This window comes from Pseudophryne corroboree, chromosome 4 (genome assembly GCF_028390025.1).
Source record: "Pseudophryne corroboree isolate aPseCor3 chromosome 4, aPseCor3.hap2, whole genome shotgun sequence".
Lineage (NCBI taxonomy): Eukaryota > Metazoa > Chordata > Amphibia > Anura > Myobatrachidae > Pseudophryne > Pseudophryne corroboree.
In genome coordinates this window covers 137,130,538-137,154,161 of record NC_086447.1, presented here as the reverse complement: position 1 = coordinate 137,154,161, position 23,624 = coordinate 137,130,538, and positions in this window count along the sequence as shown.

Below are 23,624 nucleotides of genomic sequence, written 5' to 3'. Positions count from 1 at the left end.
AGTCCAATTGTGTCGGTTGCGATGCCTGACCTTCCCAACACTGGACAGGAAGAGGTGTCGCCTTCCACCATTTGCACGCCCCCTGCAAGTGCTGGAAGGAGCACCCGCAGTACAGTTCCTGATAGTCAAATTGAAGATGTCACTGTTGAAGTACACCAGGATGAGGATATGGGTGTTGCTAGCACTGAGGAGGAAATTGACAAGGAGGATTCTGATGGTGAGGTGGTTTGTTTAAGTCAGGCACCTGGGGAGACACCTGTTGTCTGTGGGACGAATATGACCATTGACATACCTGGTCAAATTAGAAAAAAAATCACCTCGTCGGTGTGGAATTATTTTAACAGAAATGCGGACATTTGTCAAGCCGTGTGTTGCCTTTGTCAAGCTGTAATAAGTAGGGGTAAGGACGTTAACCACCTAGGAACATCCTCCCTTATACGTCACCTGGAGCGCATTCATCAGAAGTCATTGACAAGTTCAAAAACTTTGGGTGACAGCGGAAGCAGTCCAATTCTGCTATGCTAAGATACACTCCCAGAGGGCGGCGGCTTAGCGTGTGCAATGCTGCTAAAAGCAGCTAGCGAGCGAATAACTCGGAATGAGGGCCTTTGTGCGTGCATTACATGTGGGAAAATTCCAGCACGTCCCATGTTTTGCACACACATTGAATTTGGTGGTGCAGAATTATTAAAAAAACGACAGGGCGTGCAAGAGTTGCTGTCGGTGATCCGAAGAATTGCGGGCCACTTTCGGCATTCAGCCACCGCGTGCCGAAGACTGGAGCACCAGCAAACACTCCTGAACCTGCCCCGCCATCATCTGAAGCAAGAGGTGGTAACGAGGTGGAATTCAACCCTCTATATGCTTCAGAGGATGGAGGAGCAGCAAAAGGCTATTCAAGCCTATACAGCTACCTACGATATAGGCAAAGGAGGGGGAATGCACCTGACTCAAGCGCAGTGGAGAATGATTTCAACGTTGTGCAAGGTTCTGCAACCCTTTGAACTTGCCACACGTGAAGTCAGTTCAGACACTGCCAGCCTGAGTCAGGTCATTCCCCTCAAATCTGGAGAGATTGAACGAGGAGCTAAAACAGAGCGATTCCGCTAGGCATGTGGAGTGGTCAATCTGTTGAAATCAGAGCACTACATTTTGGCCATCGTGATCGATCCTAGATTTAAAACCTACGTTGGATCTCTCTTTCCGGCAGACACAAGTCTGCAGAGGTTCAAAGACCTGCTGGTGAGAAAATTGTCAAGTCAAGCGGAACGTGACCCGTCAACAGCTCCTCCTTCACATTTTCCCGCAACTGGGGCTGCGAGGAAAAGGCTAAGAATTCTGAGCCCACCCGCTGGTGGTGATGCAGGGCAGTCTGGAGCGAGTGCTGACATCTGGTCCGGACTGAAGGACCTGCCAACGATTACTGACATGTCGTCTACTGTCACTGCATATGATTCTGTCACCATTGAAAGAATGGTGGAGGATTATATGAGTGACCGCATCCAAGTAGGCACGTCAGACAGTCCGTACGTATACTGGCAGGAAAAAGAGGCAATTTGGAGGCCCTTGCACAAACTGGCTTTATTTTACCTAAGATGCCCCCCCTCCAGTGTGTACTCCGAAAGAGTGTTTAGTGCAGCCGCTCACCTTGTCAGCAATCGGCGTACGAGGTTACTTCCAGAAAATGTGGAGAAGATGATGTTCATCAAAATGAATTATAATCAATTCCTCCATGGAGACATTCACCAGCAATTGCCTCCAGAAAGTACACAGGGACCTGAGATGGTGGATTCCAGTGGGGACGAATTAATAATCTGTGAGGAGGGGGATGTACACAGTGAAAGGGGTGAGGAATCGGACGATGAGGAGGAGGTAGACATCTTGCCTCTGTAGAGCCAGTTTGTGCAAGGAGAGATTGATTGCTTCTTTCTTGGTGGGGGCCCAAACCAACCAGTCATTTCAGTCACAGTCGCTGAAATTATGGGTTTGGTAAAGTGTGCATGTCCTGTTTATACAACATAAGGGTGGGTGGGAGGGCCCAAGGACAATTCCATCTTGCACCTCTTTTTTCTTTAATTTATCTTTGCATCATGTGCTGTTTGGGGACTATTTTTTAAATCTGCCATCCTGTCTGACACTGCAGTGCCACTCCTAGAAGGGCCAGTTGTTTGTGTCGGCCACTTGGGTCGCTTAGCTTAACCATCCAGCGACCTTGGTGCACCTCTTTTTTACTTTGCATCATGTGCTGTTTGGGGACTATTTTTTAAATCTGCCATCCTGTCTGACACTGCAGTGCCACTCCTAGATGGGCCAGGTGTTTGTGTCGGCCACTTGGGTCGCTTAGCTTAGCCACACAGCTACCTCATTGCACCTCTTTTTTTCTTTGCATCATGTGCTGTTTGGGGACTATTTTTTAAATCTGCCATCCTGTCTGACACTGCAGTGCCACTCCTAGATCGGCCAGTTGTTTATGTCGGCCACTTGGGTCGCTTAGCTTAACCATCCAGCGACCTTGGTGCATTTCTTTTTTTTCTTTGCCTCATGTGCTGTTTGGGGACTATTTTTTAAATCTGCCATCCTGTCTGACACTGCAGTGACACTCCTAGATGGGCCAGGTGTTTGTGTCGGCCACTTGTGTTGCTTAGCTTAGTCACACAGCGACCTTGGTGCACCTCCTGTTTTTCTTTGCATCATGTGCTGTTTGGGGACTATTTTTTGAAGTGCCATCCTTTCTGACACTGCAGTGCTACTCCTAGATGGGCCAGGTGTTTGTGTCGGCCACTTGGGTCGCTTAGCTTAACCATCCAGCGACCTTTGTGCACCTCTTTTTTTCTTTGCATCATGTGCTGTTTGGGGACTATTTTTTGAATCTGCCATCCTGTCTGACACTGCAGTGCCACTCCTAGATGGGCCAGTAGTTTATGTCGGCCACTTGGGTCGCTTAGCTTAACCATCCAGCGACCTTGGTGCACCTCTTTTTTTTCTTTGCATCATGTGCTGTTTGGGGACTATTTTTTAAATCTGCCATCCTGTCTGACACTGCATTGACACTCCTAGATGGGCCAGGTGTTTGTGTCGGCCACTTGGGTCGCTTAGCTTAGTCACACAGCAACCTTGGTGCACCTTCTTTTTTTCTTTGCATCATGTGCTGTTTGGGGACTATTTTTTGAAGTGCCATCCTTTCTGACACTGCAGTGCCATTCCTAGATGGGCCAGGTGTTTGTGTCGGCCACTTGGGTCGCTTAGCTTAGTCATTCAGCAACCTCGGTGCAAATTTTAGGACTAAAAATAATATTGTGAGGTGTGAGGTGTTCAGAATAGATTGGAAATGAGTGGAAATTATGGTTATTGAGGTTAATTATACTATGGGATCAAAATGACCCCCAAATTCTATGATTTAAGCTGTTTTTGAGGGTTTTTTGTAAAAAAAAAAACCACCTGAATCCAAAACACACCCAAATCCGACAAAAAATTTTCAGGGAGGTTTTGCCAAAATGCGTCCGAATCCAAACCACGGCCGCGGAACCGAATCCAAAACCAAAGCACAAAACCCGAAAAATGTCCGGTGCACATCACTAATTATATATATATATATATATATATATATATATATATATATATATATATATATATATATATACTAGTGATGAGCGGGTTCGGTTCCTCGGAAACCGAACCCCCCCGAACTTCACCCATTTTACACGGGTCCGAGGCATACTCAGATTCTCCCGTATGGCTCGGGTAACCCGAGCGCGCCCGAACGTCATCATCCCGCTGTCGGATTCTCGCGAGATTCGGATTCTATATAAGCAGCCGCGCGTCGCCGCCATTTTCACTCATGCATTGGAAATGTTAGGGAGAGGACGTGGCTGGCGTCCTCTCCGTTATTGTTGAACTTGATTGTGCACTATTGCTTAATTGTGGGGAGGGCTGGGGAGCAGCTGTATAATATAGGAGGAGTACAGTGCAGAGTTTTGCTGATCAGTGACCACCAGTTATCCGTTCTCTGCCTGAAAAAAACGCCCCATATCTGTGCTCAGTGTGCTGCATATATCTGTGCTCACACTGCTTAATTGTGGGGACTGGGGAGCAGCTGTATTATATAGCAGGAGTACAGTGCAGAGTTTTGCTGACAGTGACCACCAGTATACCTTGTCTGCCTGAAAAACCCTCCATATCTGTGCTCAGTGTGCTGCTTTATTGTGGGGACTGGGGACCACCAGTATAATATTATATAGGAGGAGTACAGTGCAGAGTTTTGCTGACCAGTGACCACCAGTATATAATATATAGCATTACGGTACAGTAGGCCACTGCTGTACCTACCTCTGTGTCGTCATTAAGTATACTATCCATCTAGATTCTATACCTGTGGTGCATTTCAGTTGTGCAGTTTGCTGACACAGTGACCACCAGTATACTATATATAGCAGTACGGTACGGAAGGCAACTGCTGTACCTACCTCTGTGTCGTCATTAAGTATACTATCCATCTACATTCTATACCTGTGGTGCATTTTAGTTTTGCAGTTTGCTGATACAGTGACCACCAGTATACTATATATAGCAGTACGGAAGGCCACTGCTGTACCTACCTCTGTGTCGTCATTAAGTATACTATCCATCTACATTCTATACCTGTGGTGCATTTTAGTTTTGCAGTTTGCTGACACAGTGACCACCAGTATACTATATATAGCAGTACGGTACGGAAGGCCACTGCTGTACCTACCTCTGTGTTGTCATTAAGTATACTATCCATCTACATTCTATACCTGTGGTGCATTTTAGTTTTGCAGTTTGCTGACACAGTGACCACCAGTATACTATATATAGCAGTACGGAAGGTCACTGCTGTACCTACCTCTGTGTCGTAATTAAGTATACTATCCATCTACATTCTATACCTGTGGTGCATTTTAGTTTTGCAGTTTGCTGACACAGTGACCACCAGTATACAATATATAGCATTACGGTACGGAAGGCCACTGCTGTACCTACCTCTGTGTCGTCATTAAGTATACTATCCATCTACATTCTATACCTGTGGTGCATTTTAGTTTTGCAGTTTGCTGACACAGTGACCACCAGTATACTATATATAGCAGTACGGTACGGAAGACCACTGCTGTACCTACCTCTCTGTCTTCATTAAGTATACTATCCATCTACATTCTATACCTGTGGTGCATTTTAGTTTTGCAGATTGCTGACAGTGACCACCAGTATATATAGCAGTACGGTACGGAAGGCCACTGCTCTACCTACCTCTGTGTCGTCAAGTATACTATCCATCCATACCTGTGGTGCATTTCAGTTGTGCGCAGTATATATAGTAGTAGGCCATTGCTATTGATAGTTACTGGCATATAATTCCACACATTAAAAAATGGAGAACAAAAATGTGGAGGTTAAAATAGGGAAAGATCAAGATCCACTTCCACCTCGTGCTGAAGCTGCTGCCACTAGTCATGGCCGAGACGATGAAATGCCATCAACGTCGTCTGCCAAGGCCGATGCCCAATGTCATAGTAGAGAGCATGTAAAATCCAAAAAACAAAAGTTCAGTAAAATGACCCAAAAATCAAAATTAAAAGCGTTTGAGGAGAAGCGTAAACTTGCCAATATGCAATTTACGACACGGAGTTGCAAGGAACGGCTGAGGCCCTGGCCTATGTTCATGGCTAGTGGTTCAGCTTCACATGAGGATGGAAGCACTCATCCTCTCGCTAGAAAAATGAAAAGACTTAAGCTGGCAAAAGCACAGCAAAGGACTGTGCGTTCTTCTAAATCACAAATACCCAAGGAGAGTCCAATTGTGTCGGTTGCGATGCCTGACCTTCCCAACACTGGACGGGAAGAGCTTGCGCCTTCCACCATTTGCACGCCCCCTGCAAGTGCTGGAAGGAGCACCCGCAGTCCAGTTCCTGATAGTCAAATTGAAGATGTCACTGTTGAAGTACACCAGGATGAGGATATGGGTGTTCCTGGCGCTGGGGAGGACATTGACAAGGAGGATTCTGATGGTGAGGTGGTTTGTTTAAGTCAGGCACCCGGGGAGACACCTGTTGTCCGTGGGACGAATATGGCCATTGACATGCCTGGTCAAAATACAAAAAAAAATCAGCTCTTCGGTGTGGAATTATTTCAACACAAATGCGGACAACAGGTGTCAAGCCGTGTGTTGCCTTTGTCAAGCTGTAATAAGTAGGGGTAAGGACGTTAACCACCTCGGAACATCCTCCCTTATATGTCACCTGCAGCGCATTCATCATAAGTCAGTGACAAGTTCAAAAACTTTGGGTGACAGCGGAAGCAGTCCACTGACCACTAAATCCCTTCCTCTTGTAACCAAGCTCCTGCAAACCACACCACCAACTCCCTCAGTGTCTATTTCCTCCTTACCCAGGAAAGCCAATAGTCCTGCAGGCCATGTCACTGGCAAGTCTGACGAGTCCTCTCCTGCCTGGGATTCCTCCGATGCATCCTTGAGTGTAACGCCTACTGCTGCTGGCGCTGCTGTTGTAGCTGCTGGGAGTCGATCGTCATCCCAGAGGGGAAGTCGGAAGACCACTTGTACTACTTCCAGTAAGCAATTTACTGTCCAACAGTCCTTTGCGAGGAAGATGAAATATCACAGCAGTCATCCTGCTGCAAAGCAGATAACTCAGGCCTTGGCAGCCTGGGCGGTGAGAAACGTGGTTCCGGTTTCCACCGTTAATTCAGAGGCAACTAGAGACTTGATTGAGGTACTGTGTCCCCGGTACCAAATACCATCTAGATTCCATTTCTCTAGGCAGGCGATACCGAAAATGTACACAGACCTCAGAAAAAGACTCACCAGTGTCCTAAAAAATGCAGTTGTACCCAATGTCCACTTAACCACGGACATGTGGACAAGTGGAGCAGGGCAGACTCAGGACTATATGACTGTGACAGCCCACTAGGTAGATGTATTGCCTCCCGCAGCAAGAACCGCAGCGGCGGCACCAGTAGCAGCATCTCGCAAACGCCAACTCGTTCCTAGGCAGGCTACGCTTTGTATCACCGCTTTCCAGAAGAGGCACACAGCTGACAACTTCTTACGGAAACTGAGGAAGATCATCGCAGAATGGCTTACCCCAATTGGACTCTCCTGGGGATTTGTGACATTGGACAATGCCAGCAATATTGTGCGTGCATTACATCTGGGCAAATTCCAGCACGTCCCATGTTTTGCACATACATTGAATTTGGTGGTGCAGAATTATTTAAAAAACGACAGGGGCGTGCAATAGCTGCTGTCGGTGGCCCGAAGAATTGCGGGCCACTTTCGGCATTCAGCCACCGCGTACAGAAGACTGGAGCACCACCAAACAATCCTGAACCTGCCCTGCCATCATCTGAAGCAAGAGGTGGTAACGAGGTGGAATTCAACCCTCTATATGCTTCAGAGGATGGAGGAGCAGCAAAAGGCCATTCACGCCTATACAGCTACCTACGATATAGGCAAAGGAGGGGGAATGCACCTGACTCAAGCGCAGTGGAGAATGATTTCAACGTTGTGCAAGGTTCTGCAACCCTTTGAACTTGCCACACGTGAAGTCAGTTCAGACACTGCCAGCCTGAGTCAGGTCATTCCCCTCATCAGGCTTTTGCAGAAGAAGCTGGAGACATTGAAGGAGGAGCTAAAACAGAGCGATTCCGCTAGGCATGTGGGACTTGTGGATGGAGCCCTTAATTCGTTTAACCAGGATTCACGGGTGGTCAATCTGTTGAAATCGGAGCACTACATTTTGGCCACCGTGCTCGATCCTAGATTTAAAACCTACGTTGTATCTCTCTTTCCGGCAGACACAAGTCTGCAGAGGTTCAAAGACCTGCTGGTGAGAAAATTGTCAAGTCAAGCGGAACGTGACCCGTCAACATCTCCTCCTTCACATTCTCCCGCAACTGGGGGTGCAAGGAAAAGGCTAAGAATTCCGAGCCCACCCGCTGGCGGTGAGGCAGGGCAGTCTGGAGCGAGTGCTGACAGCTGGTCCGGACTGAAGGACCTGCCAACGATTACTGACATGTCGTCTACTGTCACTTCATATGATTCTCTCACCATTGAAAGAATGGTGGAGGATTATATGAGTGACCGCATCCAAGTAGGCACGTCAGACAGTCCGTACGTATACTGGCAGGAAAAAGAGGCAATTTGGAGGCCCTTGCACAAACTGCCTTTATTCTACCTAAGTTGCCCTCCCTCCAGTGTGTACTCCGAAAGAGTGTTTAGTGCAGCCGCTCACCTTGTCCGCAATCGGCGTACGAGGTTACTTCCAGAAAATGTGGAGAAGATGATGTTCATCAAAATGAATTATAATCAATTCCTCCGTGGAGACATTCACCAGCACCAATTGCCTCCACAAAGTACACAGGGACCTGAGATGGTGGATTCCAGTGGGGACGAATTAATAATCTGTGCGGAGGGGGATGTACACAGTGAAAGGGGTGAGGAATCGGCGGATGATGATGATGAGGTGGACATCTTGCCTCTGTAGAGCCAGTTTGTGCAAGGAGAGATTGATTGCTTCTTTTTTTGGTGGGGGCCCAAACCAACCAGTCATTTCAGTCACAGTCGTGTGGCTGACCCTGTGGCTGAAATGATGATTTCGTTAAAGTGTGCATGTCCTGTTTATACAACATAAGGGTGGGTGGGAGGGCCCAAGGACAATTCCATCTTGCACCTCTTTTTTCTTTCATTTTTCTTTGCATCATGTGCTGTTTGGGGACAATTTTTTTGAAGTGCCACTCCTAGATGGGCCAGGTGGTTGTGTCGGCCACTTGTGTCGCTTAGCTTAGTCACACAGCGACCTTGGTGCGCCTCTTTTTTTCTTTGCATCATGTGCTGTTTGGGGACTATTTTTTTTGAAGTGCCATCCTGCCTGACACTGCAGTGCCACTCCTAGATGGGCCAGGTGTTTGTGTCGGCCACTTGTGTTGCTTAGCTTAGTCACACAGCGACCTTGGTGTGCCTCTTTTCTTCTTTGCATCATGTGCTGTTTGGGGACAATTTTTTTGAAGTGCCATCCTGCCTGACACTGCAGTGCCACTCCTAGATGGGCCAGGTGTTTGTGTTGGCCACTTGTGTCGCTTAGCTTAGTCACACAGCGACCTTGGTGCGCCTCTTTTTTTCTTTGCATCATGTGCTGTTTGGGGACTATTTTTTTGAAGTGCCATCCTGCCTGACACTGCAGTGCCACTCCTAGATTGGCCAGGTGTTTGTGTCGGCCACTTGTGTCGTCCTCTCTTCATGGCGGTTGGTGCTGGTTGTCCTCCCTCTATAGCAGTTGGCTCCCTGTGGAGAAGGTGCTGATGTCATCTATGCTGCCAATTAACTCTTGCAGCTTCACAGGCTCAGTTACCTTTTTAACTATTTTAGACAATATGGCCACAGCACATAACACATTTTGAATACGTCACAAAATGATAGTACCTATGGATCATAGCCTTAATAAAACATGTGTAACACATTTTTAGTAAGGTGGTATCAGGGATAAAAAGTCATTGCATCAGACTCCGATGACATGGGAAATGAGGCATAATATATTATTTATTGATCTCTCATTTCCTCACATTCCACCCGCCATTTTTTAGCTCTGTCACATGCTCTCTTGTTGCCATCCACCAAGTATTGGCTGGGCCCTCCTCGCTCCATACTGTGTCAATGCTTCATTTAAACTTTGTGCTAATTAACCACTTGCCTGGCACTACTGCATGTGTGCAACCGCAGCCAGGAGTGCATTACCTGGCCAGGTCACATCACAACTCCCACTGTGTCTTGTTATGGAGGAAATCAAGAGCAGAACGGACTTCCTCCTGCTGCTGCGGCCCCCTAGAAGTGATGTTGCGGCCTGTGACTGCCGACATCACTTCCGAATTCACGCCCTTGCGAGCAGCATTCTGAGGCACATGCACCAGAACTAAATGTGTGAGGAGGGGAACATAGTTCCCCACTGAGCACAAATATGCTGATCTCTGAGGTGCTAAGATCAGCTGCAGAGGGTGGAACCAATGATTAGTCCCCGCAGCCCCAATGCGCTGTCTGCAAAATGGTTAGGGAATGGCACTATACTGGAGGAAGGGGGGGCTATAAATGGGTGGTGTCATGTGGGCTAGGGGGGATTGTGCTATATATATATATATATATATATATATATATACACAGTGGGGGGATAAGGGTACCGGCGACTACTGTTGTGTGAACGTGCAAAAGGTTACTATTAAAAACGTATGATTCATGAGCCAAAAAATATAAAATCGAACAAACAGTTTTAATAGCACATATAGGTAAGATACATAAAGGTCATAGAAGATCCAAAAACAAGTAAAAAGGGTAAAAAGATAAAAAGGTAAGGACTTAGCTTTTAAAATAGGCAAGGGGGTCACTGCAGGGAACCCAACGCGTTTCGTCACATCAGACTTCTTCAAAGGGTAGGGACAGAGTGAGATGGCATGCCTATTTATAGCCCTAGTGGTGGCTGATATGGATGTGTGATGACATCATTGATCATGTGATCAGTAAACAACATTCAAGGGTATTTAACATAAGCACAGTCATGACATGGCATCAGAGCATGGCCCCAGATAGTATGGATCACAGTGGCCAATATCTTGTAGAAAACGAGTATTCACAGTTAATATAATTGTTCAGAGGAGCTTAAAACAGTAAATTGCGGCACTTCCGCCACACTTCCGGTGACGGAGGTAGCGCGTCACGTGACCTCCGATATTTCCGCCCCACTTCCGGTTCGCTTGTGCGCATGCGCCGGCGGCGATCCGTGTGCACCGCGCATGTGCCCATTGTCCTGTTCAGGTTAACAGCAGACGTGCTTCTTGGGCTCAGGGGAACTGTATGTCCATCACCTCGGAAATTACGGCGGCCATTTTGCAGGGGCTATGTTCCATAGGAAATACATGGATTGCGGCGGCCATCTTTCCGGAGTCTAAGGAGACTCAGTGCTTGCGATTTTGCAGTATCCATGGCAACAGTCATATGTAAATAGAACAAACAGGAAAAAAACATGGTGAAACCTATGTAGTGGTCTTTACCTAGATATATAACTTGTTAGTTTGAAACATCTAAGTGGCCACACATGTATAATAATGCAATATTTCTATCTGAATCATAAATGAGTTCATTGTTTGATATATTCTTAAAAGTTTGTGAGGAGTTGATACCAAGTGCAGGGTAAAATCAGGGGAGCAGTTAGTGCAGAAAGTGAACCAGGTGCAAAGTGAGATTGCATAGTAATTAATAAACATACTTATGTTTTATAATCTGGTATTTTAAATATATATATATATTGTTACAAATTGACTTAAATTATTTAAAAAAAAAAAAATTAAATTTTTTTTTTTAAATTTTTAAAATTAATTTTAGGAAAGAGTGTGTACTCCATAATTAATAGTAAAGTGACACGTGCAATATGTGACCTCATGTGTGTCAAGTGATGACAGACCGGTTACTGGTTGGCTTCACGTCATTTGTCAGTCCTTACAGTACCCGATCTTCCCGGATAGTCACCCTCTCTGGTACTGGTCGGGCCCAAACACTGCTTAGCTTCCAAGGTCGGACGAGATTGGGCGTGCCAGTGTGGTTTGACTGTACACACCGGTAGACGTCGTAACACCAGTACATGATCGCATGATACTTGAAACACAGCTTTATTTGTGATCACGGATACAGACAAAAGAACAAGGAAAGTTGTGAAAAGAAGATAGATACGGCACCTCATAGGAAGGGTGCAATCTCATATCCCTCGTTCAGACCCCTCGGTTGCAGGGTCTGCAGCTGGAATATCCAATACATCTCCCTTCTCGAGAGTTTGTTCGCAAGGTCGCCTCCTCTTTCTCCCAGACAAACATGCTCGATTGCCTTGAATGTGAGATCTTCAGGATTGGAGTTGTGCCGTGCCGTAAAATGTCTTGAAACAGTGTGGCCCTCCACCTTGTTCTTGATGTTTCGTATGTGTTCCTGGATCCTTGTTTTAAGTGATCTTTTAGTCTTTCCCACATATCTCTTTTTGCAGGGGCATTCAAGTAAGTAGATCACGGACATACTGTTGCAATTCATGAAGTCTTTTATGGTGTACTGTTTCTTGTCATCTGTGTCGCTGAATGTTTTCCGGTTAGGATGCAGGTATTTGCAGATGTTGCATTTTCCACATTTAAAGGACCCCACACATTTGGGCATCATGTTGTTCCTGGTCTGATTCTCCTTCAAAAGACTCGGAGCAAGATGGTCCTTGAGGTTTCTGGATTTCTTAAAAATAAGGACAGGTTCGGGCGGTAGGATGTCCTTGAGTACCGGGTCCATGAGGAGAATATTCCAGTGGTTCCTAAGTGAGTTCCTAATGGTCTTCTCATGTTGGCTGTAGGTGGTAATGAAGGCAACAGAATTCATATTGGTATCCCTTTGCTTATACTTCAGGAGGTCCCTTCTGTCCACTCTCCTTGTCTTTGCTAGGGCTTCCTCCAGAATGGGTCCTGGATATTCTTTGTCCTTGAATCTTTTGCTGTAGATCTCTAGTTGGTCCTCACAATCCTTGGGATTCGTGCAGTTCCTTTTCACCCTTGAAAATTGTGATGCTGGTATGTTGTCCTTCCACTTCCGGAGGTGGTTGCTCTGGTAATGCAAATAACTGTTCATATCCACCTCCTTGATGAAGTTCTTAGTGGTGATCCTTCCATCTTCACCAGTAAGAATCAGGTCCAGATATTCAACAGATTTGGCATCAAGTTTTGAGGTGAAAGTTAAGTTGAGATCATTATTTCCCATCGTGTTTAAAAATTCATTAAAAGATTCTGCAGAGCCGTTCCAAATAATTAAAATGTCATCGATGTATCGTTTGTATAGTATCACATTCTTAAAAGCACTGGAGTTATAGACATGTGTCTCTTCCCAACGTCCCATGAATAAATTAGCAAAGCTCGGGGCAAAGATAGTCCCCATAGCTGTGCCACACCGTTGCAGGTAAAACTGGTTAAGAAACTTAAAATAATTGCGGCTGAGGATAAAAAGCATAAGATCGCAAATAAAATCTCGGTGAATGGGGGTTAAATCTGGATCGTTGTCCAAGTATTCCCTGCACGCAGCTATGCCCTTAGAGTGTTCGATGCAAGTATATAAAGATTGGACATCCACGGTCGCCCATAAATATGTGTCCTTCCATTCCACCGCACTGAGTGTGTTAAGTATCGATGTCGTGTCCTTGAGATATGATGGCAATGCTGTTATATATATACGTGGAATTGGTTGGCACTCCCCTGATGAATTACAACTGCCATGGTGCCATCCTTACAGCAACATGTAGGTACGGGTGGTCCTATAGAGACTGATTGCTTTCTACCCACTCCCAATAGATAAGAACCAGGCGGCACTCATTGGACTTGGTGAAAAAAGAAGGACTGCGACTTTTTACACATATTTCAAGAGCACTTAATTGTGGTATTTAATATTGTGGTGATAAAATAAGATTTTACTCACCGGTAAATCTATTTCTCGTAGTCCGTAGTGGATGCTGGGGACTCCGTAAGGACCATGGGGAATAGACGGGCTCCACAGGAGACTGGGCACTCTAAAGAAAGATTTAGTACTACCTGGTGTGCACTGGCTCCTCCCTCTATGCCCCTCCTCCAGACCTCAGTTAAGGAAACTGTGCCCGGAAGAGCTGACATTACAAGGAAAGGATTTTGGAATCCAGGGTAAGACTCATACCAGCCACACCAATCACACCGTATAACTTGTGATAAACTTACCCAGTTAACAGTATGAACAATAACAGAGCATCAGACAACCTGATGCAAACATAACAATAACCCTTAGTTAAGCAATAACTATATACAAGTATTGCAGAAGAAGTCCGCACTTGGGACGGGCGCCCAGCATCCACTACGGACTACGAGAAATAGATTTACCGGTGAGTAAAATCTTATTTTCTCTAACGTCCTAGTGGATGCTGGGGACTCCGTAAGGACCATGGGGATTATACCAAAGCTCCCAAACGGGCGGGAGAGTGCGGATGACTCTGCAGCACTGAATGGGCAAACACAAGGTCCTCCTCAGCCAGGGTATCAAACTTATAGAACTTTGCAAAGGTGTTTGAACCCGACCAAGTAGCTGCTCGGCAAAGTTGTAATGCCGAGACCCCTCGGGCAGCCGCCCAAGAAGAGCCCATCTTCCTTGTGGAATGGGCTTTCACTGATTTTGGATGCGGCAAACCAGCCGCAGAATGAGCCTGCTGAATCGTGTTACAGATCCAGCGAGCAATAGTCTGCTTTGAAGCAGGAGCACCCAGCTTATTGGATGCATACAGGATAAACAGCGAGTCAGTTTTCCTGACTCTAGCCGTCCTGGCTACATAAATCTTCAAAGCCCTGACTACATCAAGCAACTTGGAGTCCTCCAAGTCATGAGTAGCCGCAGGCACCACAATAGGTTGGTTCAAATGAAAAGATGACACCACCTTCGGCAGAAATTGCGGACGAGTCCGTAATTCTGCCCTGTCCATATGGAAAACCAGGTAGGGGCTTTTACATGACAAAGCCGCCAATTCTGACACACGCCTAGCCGAAGCTAAGGCCAATAGCATGACCACTTTCCACGTGAGATACTTTAGCTCCACGGTCTTAAGTGGCTCACACCAGTGGGATTTCAGGAAACTCAACACCACGTTAAGATCCCAAGGTGCCACTGGTGGCACAAAAGGGGGCTGAATATGCAGCACTCCCTTAACAAACATCTGAACCTCAGGCAGTGAAGCCAGTTTTTTTTTGGAAGAAAATGGATAGGGCCGAAATCTGGACCTTTATGGACCCTAATTTCAGGCCCATAGTCACTCCTGACTGTAGGAAGTGCAGGAATCGACCCAGCTGGAATTCCTCTGTAGGGGCCTTCCTGGCCTCACACCAAGCAACATATTTTCGCCATATACGGTGATAATGCTTTGTTGTCACATCCTTCCTAGCCTTTATCAGCGTAGGAATAACTTCATCCGGAATGCCTTTTTCCGCTAGGATCCGGCGTTCAACCGCCATGCCGTTAAACGCAGCTGCGGTAAGTCTTGGAACAGACAGGGCCCTTGTTGTAACAGGTCCAGTCTGAGAGGCAGAGGCCACGGGTCCTCTGTGAGCATTTCTTGCAATTCCGGGTACCAAGTCCTTCTTGGCCAATCCGGAACAATGAGTATTGTTCTCACTCCTCTTTTTCTTACAATTCTCAGCACCTTTGGTATAAGAGGAAGAGGAGGAAACACATAGACCGACTGGAACACCCACGGTGTTACTAGTGCATCCACAGCTATCGCCTGAGGGTCCCTTGACCTGGCGCAATATCTTTTTAGCTTTTTGTTGAGACGGGACGCCATCATGTCCACCTGTGGCAGTTCCCATCGATTTGCAATCTGCGTGAAGACTTCTTGATGAAGTCCCCACTCTCCTGGGTGGAGGTCGTGCCTGCTGAGGAAGTCTGCTTCCCAGTTGTCCACTCCCGGAATGAACACTGCTGACAGTGCTAGTACGTGATTCTCTGCCCAACGAAGAATCCTGGTGGCTTCTGCCATTGCCACCCTGCTTCTTGTGCCGCCCTGGCGGTTCACATGGGCCACTGCCGTGATGTTGTCTGACTGAATCAGCACTGGTTGGTTTCGAATCAGTGGCTCCGCTTGACTCAGGGCGTTGTATATGGCCCTTAGTTCCAGGATATTGATGTGCAGACAAGTCTCCTGACTTGACCACAGCCCCTGGAAGTTTCTTCCTTGAGTGACTGCCCCCCATCCTCGGAGGCTTGCATCCGTGGTCACCAGGACCCAGTCCTGTATGCCGAACCTGCGGCCCTCGAGGAGGTGAGCACTTTGCAGCCACCACAGAAGAGACACCCTTGCCCTGGGGGACAGGGTGATCAGCCGATGCATCTGAAGATGCGATCCGGACCACTTGTCCAACAGATCCCACTGAAAGATCCTCGCATGGAACCTGCCGAAGGGAATGGCTTCGTATGACGCCACCATCTTTCCCAGGACTCGCGTGCAGTGATGCACCGATACCTGTTTTGGTTTTAGGAGGCCTCTGACCAGAGTCACGAGCTCCTGAGCCTTCTCCTCCGGGAGAAACACCCTTTTCTGGTTTGTGTCCAGAATCATGCCGAGGAAGGGCAGACGCGTCGTAGGAATCAGCTGCGACTTTGGAATATTCAGAATCCAGCCGTGCTGTTGCAACACTTCCTGAGAGAGTGCTACGCTGATCAGCAACCGCTCCCTGGACCTCGCCTTTATGAGGAGATCGTCCAAGTATGGGATAATCGTAACCCCTTGCTTCCGAAGGAGCATCATCATTTCCGCCATCACCTTGGTAAATATTCTCGGTGCCGTGGACAGGCCAAACGGCAACGTCTGGAATTGGTAAGGACAGTCCTATACCACAAACCTGAGGTACACCTGATGAGGTGGATAAATGGGGACATGCAAGTACGCATCCTTGATGTCCAGAGACACCATAAAATCCCCCTCTTCCAGGCTTGCAATGACCGCTCTGAGCGATTCCATTTTGAACTTTGAATCTTTTCAGATAAATGTTCAGGGATTTTAAATTCAATATGGGTCTGACCGAACCATCCGGTTTCGGTACCACAAACATTGTGGAATAGTATCCACTTCCTTGTTGAAGGAGGGGAACCTTTACCACCACCTGCTGGAGATACAACTTGTGAATTGCCGCTAACACTACTTCCCTTTCTATGGGGGAAGCTGGCAGGGCCGATTTGAGGTAACGGTGAGGGGGCATCACTTCGAATTCCAACTTGTATCCCTGAGACACAATCTGTATAGCCCAGGGATCCACCTGTGAGCGAACCCACTGGTGGCTGAAATTTCGGAGACGCGCCCCCACCGCTCCTGGCTCCTGTGGAGCCCCAGCGTCATGCGGTGGATTTAGTGGAAGCCGGGGAGGACTTCTGTTCCTGGGAACTAGCTGAATGGTGCAGCTTCTTTCCTCTACCCCTGCCTCTGGCCAGAAAGGACGCACCTCTGACCTTCTTGCTTCTCTGTGATCGAAAGGACTGCATTTGGTAATACGGTGCTTTCTTAGGCTGTGAGGGAATATATGGCAAAAAGTTTGACTTCCCAGCCGTAGCTGTGGAAACTAGGTACGAGAGACCATCCCCAAACAATTCCTCACCCTTGTAAGGTAACACCTCCATGTGCTTTTTGGAGTCGGCATCACCTGTCCATTGCAGAGTCCACAGGACCCTTCTGGCAGAAATTGACATTGCATTTATTCTAGAGCCCAGTAGGCAAATGTCCCTCTGGGCATCCCTCATATATAGGACAGCGTCTTTTTTATGCCCCAGGGTCAGTAAAATGGTATCCTTGTCTAAGGTATCCATTTCCTCAGACAGATTATCTGTCCATGCTGCTACAGCACTACACATCCAGGCCAACGCAATAGCCGGCCTCAGTATAGTACCTGAGTGTGCATAAACAGACTTCAGGATACTTTCCTGCTTCCTATCTGCAGGATCCTTTAGGGCGGCCGTATCCTGTGACGGCAGGGCCACCTTTTTAGATAAGCGTATCAGAGCTTTATCTACCCTAGGGGAGGATTCCCAGCGCATCCTGTCCGTTGGCGGGAAAGGGTACGCCATAAGTAACCTTTTGGAAATCAGCACTTTCTTATCGGGGGAATCCCACGCTTTTTCACATAATTCATTTAACTCACGTGAAGGGGGAAAAGTCACCTCTTTGCTTTTTCTCCCCATACATATACACCCTTTTGTCAGGGACAGGGTTTTCCTCCGATATGTGCAATACATCCTTCATTGCTATGATCATGTATCGGATGGCTTTAGTCATTTTAGGCTGCAACTTTGCCTCATCGTCATCGACACTGGAGTCAGAATCCGTGTCGACATCTGTGTTAACCAACTGGGATAGTGGGCGCTTTTGAGACCCTGACGGCCTCTGAGCTGCAAAATCAGACACGGGTTGAGACCCTGACTGATTATCCAACCTTTTATGCAAGGAGCTTACTTTATCATTTAACACCTTCCACATATCCATCCAATCAGGTGTCGGCGCCGTCAGCGGTGACACCACAGTCACTTGCACTTGTTCTGCCTCCACGTAACCGTACTCGTCAAACATGTCGACACAAACGTACCGACACACCGCACACACACAGGGAATGCTCTAATTGAGGACAGGACCCCACAAGGCCTTTTGGGGAGACAGAGAGAGAGTATGCCAGCACACACCCCAGCGCTATATAACCCAGGGATTACACAGTAACTTAGTGTTACCCAGTAGCTGCTGTTTATGATAATTTGCGCCTAAATTTATGTGCCCCCCCTCTCTTTTTACCCTTTTTCTACCTTGATACTGCAGGGGAGAGCCTGGGGAGCTTCCTCTCAGCGGAGCTGTGAAGAGAAAATGGCGCTGGTTAGTGCTGAGGAAGAAGGCCCCGCCCCCTCAGCGGCGGGTTTCTGTCTCGGGTCTGTGTAATAAAATGGCGGGGACTCGTACATATATACAGTGCCCAGCTGTATATATGTGTCTTTTTGCCAAGAGGTATTCTAATTGCTGCCCAGGGCGCCCCCCCCCTGCACCCTGCACCCTACAGTGACCGGAGTGTGTGGGTAGTGTGGGCGCAATGGCGCACAGCTGCAGTGCTGTGCGCTACCTCATGTGAAGACAGGAGTCTTCTGCCGCCGATTTTGATGTCTTCTTGCTTCTGCCGGCTTCTGACTTCTGGCTCTGCGAGGGGGACGGCGGCGCGGCTCCGGGAACGGACGACAAGGTCAGGTCCCGTGTTCGATCCCTCTGGAGCTAATGGTGTCCAGTAGCCTAAGAAGCGCAACCTAGCCGCAGTTAGTAGGTTTGCTTCTCTCCCCTCAGTCCCACGTAGCAGAGAGTCTGTTGCCAGCAGAAGCTCTCTGAAAATTAAAAAACCTAACTAAAATACTTTCTTATTAGCAAGCTCAGGAGAGCTCACTAAAAGCACCCAGCTCTGGCCGGGCACAGATTCTAACTGAGGTCTGGAGGAGGGGCATAGAGGGAGGAGCCAGTGCACACCAGGTAGTACTAAATCTTTCTTTAGAGTGCCCAGTCTCCTGCGGAGCCCGTCTATTCCCCATGGTCCTTACAGAGTCCCCAGCATCCACTAGGACGTTAGAGAAAGGTTGTTCCATTTCGGCACCATCTTTTTATTTGTTTACCACAAAATATATTAAAACAGAAACATAATGAGAGAAGAGAGATGTAAATGTAGGGAGTGGGGAGGAGAGAGATACAGCAGGAAATGAAGGGAGAGAGAAGGCCTGCCTTTATTTTAAGATATTTTGGATGGTATTGCATCTCCCTGCACAATAAGATATCGGGCCACACAGATATAACGAGTAATAGCTGAGTAATTAGCAGTGGCAGATTGTACCTATGGACTGCAGAACTGCAGCCACCCCCAATAAAATCTTCCACCCAGCTCAGTGTCAGTGAGCCAGATGCAGTCCGTCACTGGACTGACTTCACTGTGACTGGCAATGACCTCCTATTGAACGTTCTACCTGTCAGTCACAGACAGTACAGACAGTCTTATTGGTGGTGGTTTTTCATTCTGGGACTGCCAGACCGGGCTGCGATTAGCAGAGAGCATGCTTTCAGTAGGAAGCCACTCCCTGCTTGATTGTCAACCCTAGGCAGCTTCTATGGGCTGCAGGTGATGCAGTCCGAAGAAGCTATTGTTTTGTGCAGATACGCAGCTTGTGCGCATGTGTTCCCGGCACCTGCCAGATTTACAAAGGGCTGACTTCTCCTCTCCACGCAGGCATGGGTAGTGACAGCCCCCCTACTACAGAGAGGTAGGAGCCACCACTGGTAATAATGCAAAAACAGAAAATACCTACAGTAGCAACAGGTTTGGTCATCATTTCTGAACATATTTTTTCCTTTGCAACATCACAAGTCTTGAAGTGCCTGGTGTTCAGGTGGTCCCTCACGCGGTGTTGGTCTTGTTTGTAAACCTGCTGCAAAGCATGGCCAACGTAACCACAGTCTCTTTACTCAGTCCTCACCAATATACACATACAGCAGCTGAATGTGTGTTTTGTGTGCAATGTACAGCTAATTTTGTTGTTTTGAGTTTGAAAGAACAGAAGACTATGTTGATCGCTTGAGCGTTGCTCATATAGAGGTGTGTTTGATACCACAATCTTTATATATCAGAATGAAATACTTTGGGGCTGATTCTGAGCAATATGTAATGCGCACGCAATGCAGGCATTCCCGTAGTTGAGCGATTACTTGCAACTGTGCATGAATTAAAATTTCAGAAAATGCGTACAGCGCATGCGCTACCCAAGTGTACCTACAAAGGTGCTGTTGTGATAGGGACAGATGGTATCAGAACTGCCGCAGCAAAGGGATGGGCGTTTCTGGGCGGTGACTGGGTCGTGTCTAACAGTGCACTCAACGATGGTCCATTCAGAGGACGTACTACGGGGGTGTCAGTAGCATGTCACACAGTCGTAAGCATGGGATACTGTAGTCTGATGGAGAAGCCGCACCTGCCATAGGGCTGTGGTCAGATGGAAAAGCTGCACCTGTCATAGGGCTGTGGTCAGATGGAGAAACTGCACCTGCCATAGGGCTGTGGTCAGATGGAGAAACTGCACCTGCCATAGGGCTGTGGTCAGATGGAGAAACTGCAATAGGGCTGTGACCAGATGGAGAAGCCGCACCTGCCATAGGGCTGTGGTCAGATGGAGAAACCGCACCAGCCATAGGGCTGTGGTCAGATGGAGAAGCCGCACCTGCCATAGGCCTGTGGTAGATAGAGAAGCCGCACCTGCCATAGGGCTGTGGTCAGATGGAGAAGCTGCACCTGCCGTAGGGCTGATGTTAGATGGAGAAGCCGCACCTGCCATAGGGCTGATGTTAGATGGAGAAGCCGCACTTGCCCTAGGGCTGTGGTCATATGGAGAAGCCGCACCTGCCATAGGGCTGTGGTCAGATGGAGAGCTGCACCTGCCATAGGGCTGTGGTCAGATGGGGAAACACCATAGGGCTGTGGTCAGATGGAGAAGCTGCACCTGGGTTGGAGCAAGTTCTCATGGTACCACTGATGGTGGCGTACAAGGATGCACCAATAAGTATTACAGCGTGCATGGGTGCTAAAAGTGGGCGTCTCAGTCCCTGTATATTAAGGCACACAGATGTGCACTAGGGAAGGAGTGTGTAGCTGAATTTGCATAAATTCACAGACGGGCGACCGCCAATAAGTGTTGCTACATTCGCTTTAGCGTTCGACTCAGGCCCTCCTGACGTCTGGATGTACTGTAATAAGTTTGCTCTGACCCTAGTCGAACCCACATAAAAATGAAAATTGTAGTAGAGCATTAAGAGGGAAAACAATATATAGGGTTGGATGGGAAGACCGATTAAAAAAAAAAACTTGGAAGGTAGTGTAATAATTGAAAAAAAATATCTGAAGAAAGAGAAGTAAGTGCTATTGGTGGAGAAGATTGATGACATAACAAAATGTAAAAAGGTATACATTTCACAAGTAAGAGATATCAAGAATATAGATGTGATTGTATAATAATGTACATGTAATAATGAAAGGTTTAATGATAAAACAGAAACACCTCATAGAATAGTGGGTATGGCTGCTTGAGCCAGTAGATACAGGAGTTAATTACAAAAAACAATGTGGTAATGTTCTGTCGTACAACACAACAAACCTTTGATGGTGTCCTAGATACACAGCAACTGTCACATTTGGATGAGCTAGTTGGATGCAACTGAACCCTAATAAAGCAGAGGTCCTTATGATAGGTCAAAGGACAAGACACCAGTGTAGCCAACCAAAAGGACTTATGCTTGGGGAAGTCACAATTACAAAACAGTGAACATGCGTGGAATCTTGCTGTTGTCCTGGATAGTGGCTTGACGTTTAAACATTAAGTATCAACCACAATCAAATCCTCATTCTTTCATCTTAGGAACATAGTTGGTCATTCCGAGTTGATCGCACGTAGCAACTTTTTGCTGCTCGTGCAATCAACTTGACGCCGCCTATGTGGAAGTGTATTTTAGCATAGGGCTGCGAACGCTTGTGCAGCCCTGCTATGCTAAAAAAGTTTCCTGCAAAACAAGACCAGGGTCAGACCTACTTACCCTGTACGACGAATCCAGTGACAAATGTCGTGGGACTGACGTCAGACATCTGCCCTCCAAACGCCTGGACATGCCTGCGTTCGGATCTCCACACCCGGAAAACGGTGAGTAGACGCTCCGGAACGCCTCCTCCCTGTCAATCTTCTTGCGATCGTGCTAGCGATCATTTTCTTCTTTCTTCTGGCCGCTGCCTGGCGTCATCCGTCGCCGGGCAACGACGCGCATGCGCATTGCACCTGCCGGGCATGCGCAGTTCCGACCCATTCGCACTGCAGCAAAGAACCGCTGCGTGCGAACAGGTCAGAATGACCCCCATAGCCAGAATCAAGCACTTACAGTAATTACGTCAGAAGATCTGCCTAAAGTCATACATGCATTTGTATCTTCATACCTAGACCACTGCAATGCCCATGCCCTCTACCCTAGTCTCCCAGCAAAAGAATTGCACCACTTACAGCTGGACAAAATGCAGCTGTCAGGCTACCTTAACCAACCATCCCTGTTCCATCCACATAACACCCATTCTCTACTCATTTCACTGGCTGCCTGTAAGATGATGAATTGTTTTCAAGATTGGCCCAGTGACTTTCAAAGCCCAATAGGACCAGGGCCAAGGTACCTGAAGTAGCTTCTGATTCCTTACTGCCCTGCTCGGTTACTGCAATATCAGATGAAGGACTATTAGCAGTACCTACAATCTCTCTGAATTCATTTGGGGACTCGAGCTTTCAGCTTTTTGCCTCCACCTTTATGGAACTTGCTTCCCAGCACAGTTCAAGAGGCCTTCACTCTAGAATTATTCAAAAACAGACTCAAGACTGTCCTGTTTATTCACACATTTCACTAATGTTCCTTTAGTCCCTAAAAGAATACAACCCAAATGCTTAGTACTCGTCTCTGTTAAGCTTATTTTGTATTTTGCGCTGTAAATGCAAATGTAAAGCACTTTGAATTCTACTGAGAGAAAAGTGTTATATAAATAAATTATCTATATATTAATAGCAGAAGGATGACTTTTATGAGTGGCATATTTCTATGATGCCGTTGTCTGAGTAGGGCACATCATATACCAAATTAAAGGTCAGTTCCATATATTTACAGAAATGTCTGCCTGGCATTTACAATGCAATGTCACAGTTGGTGAACTCTCTCCTGCTGGGTGACATGGAACATGTGACCTGTTTTGTGGTCTGGAAACTGTGACAGTTATTTGTAGTCACCCATTAATCAGGGATTTTTCAAAATTTGACTCCAAAGGGGATGCAAAGGGGTAAAATGTTCCACCCAGAAAGCCTTTGCTTGGTTGAGACTGGGCACATCAGCTAATTATTATTATTATTATTATCATCACTCTCCAGAGACAGATACTAGTAATGTAACTATTTATACTTACACAGTACCACTACAGGGTTTTTCAAAAGTCACAGTACATCCTTT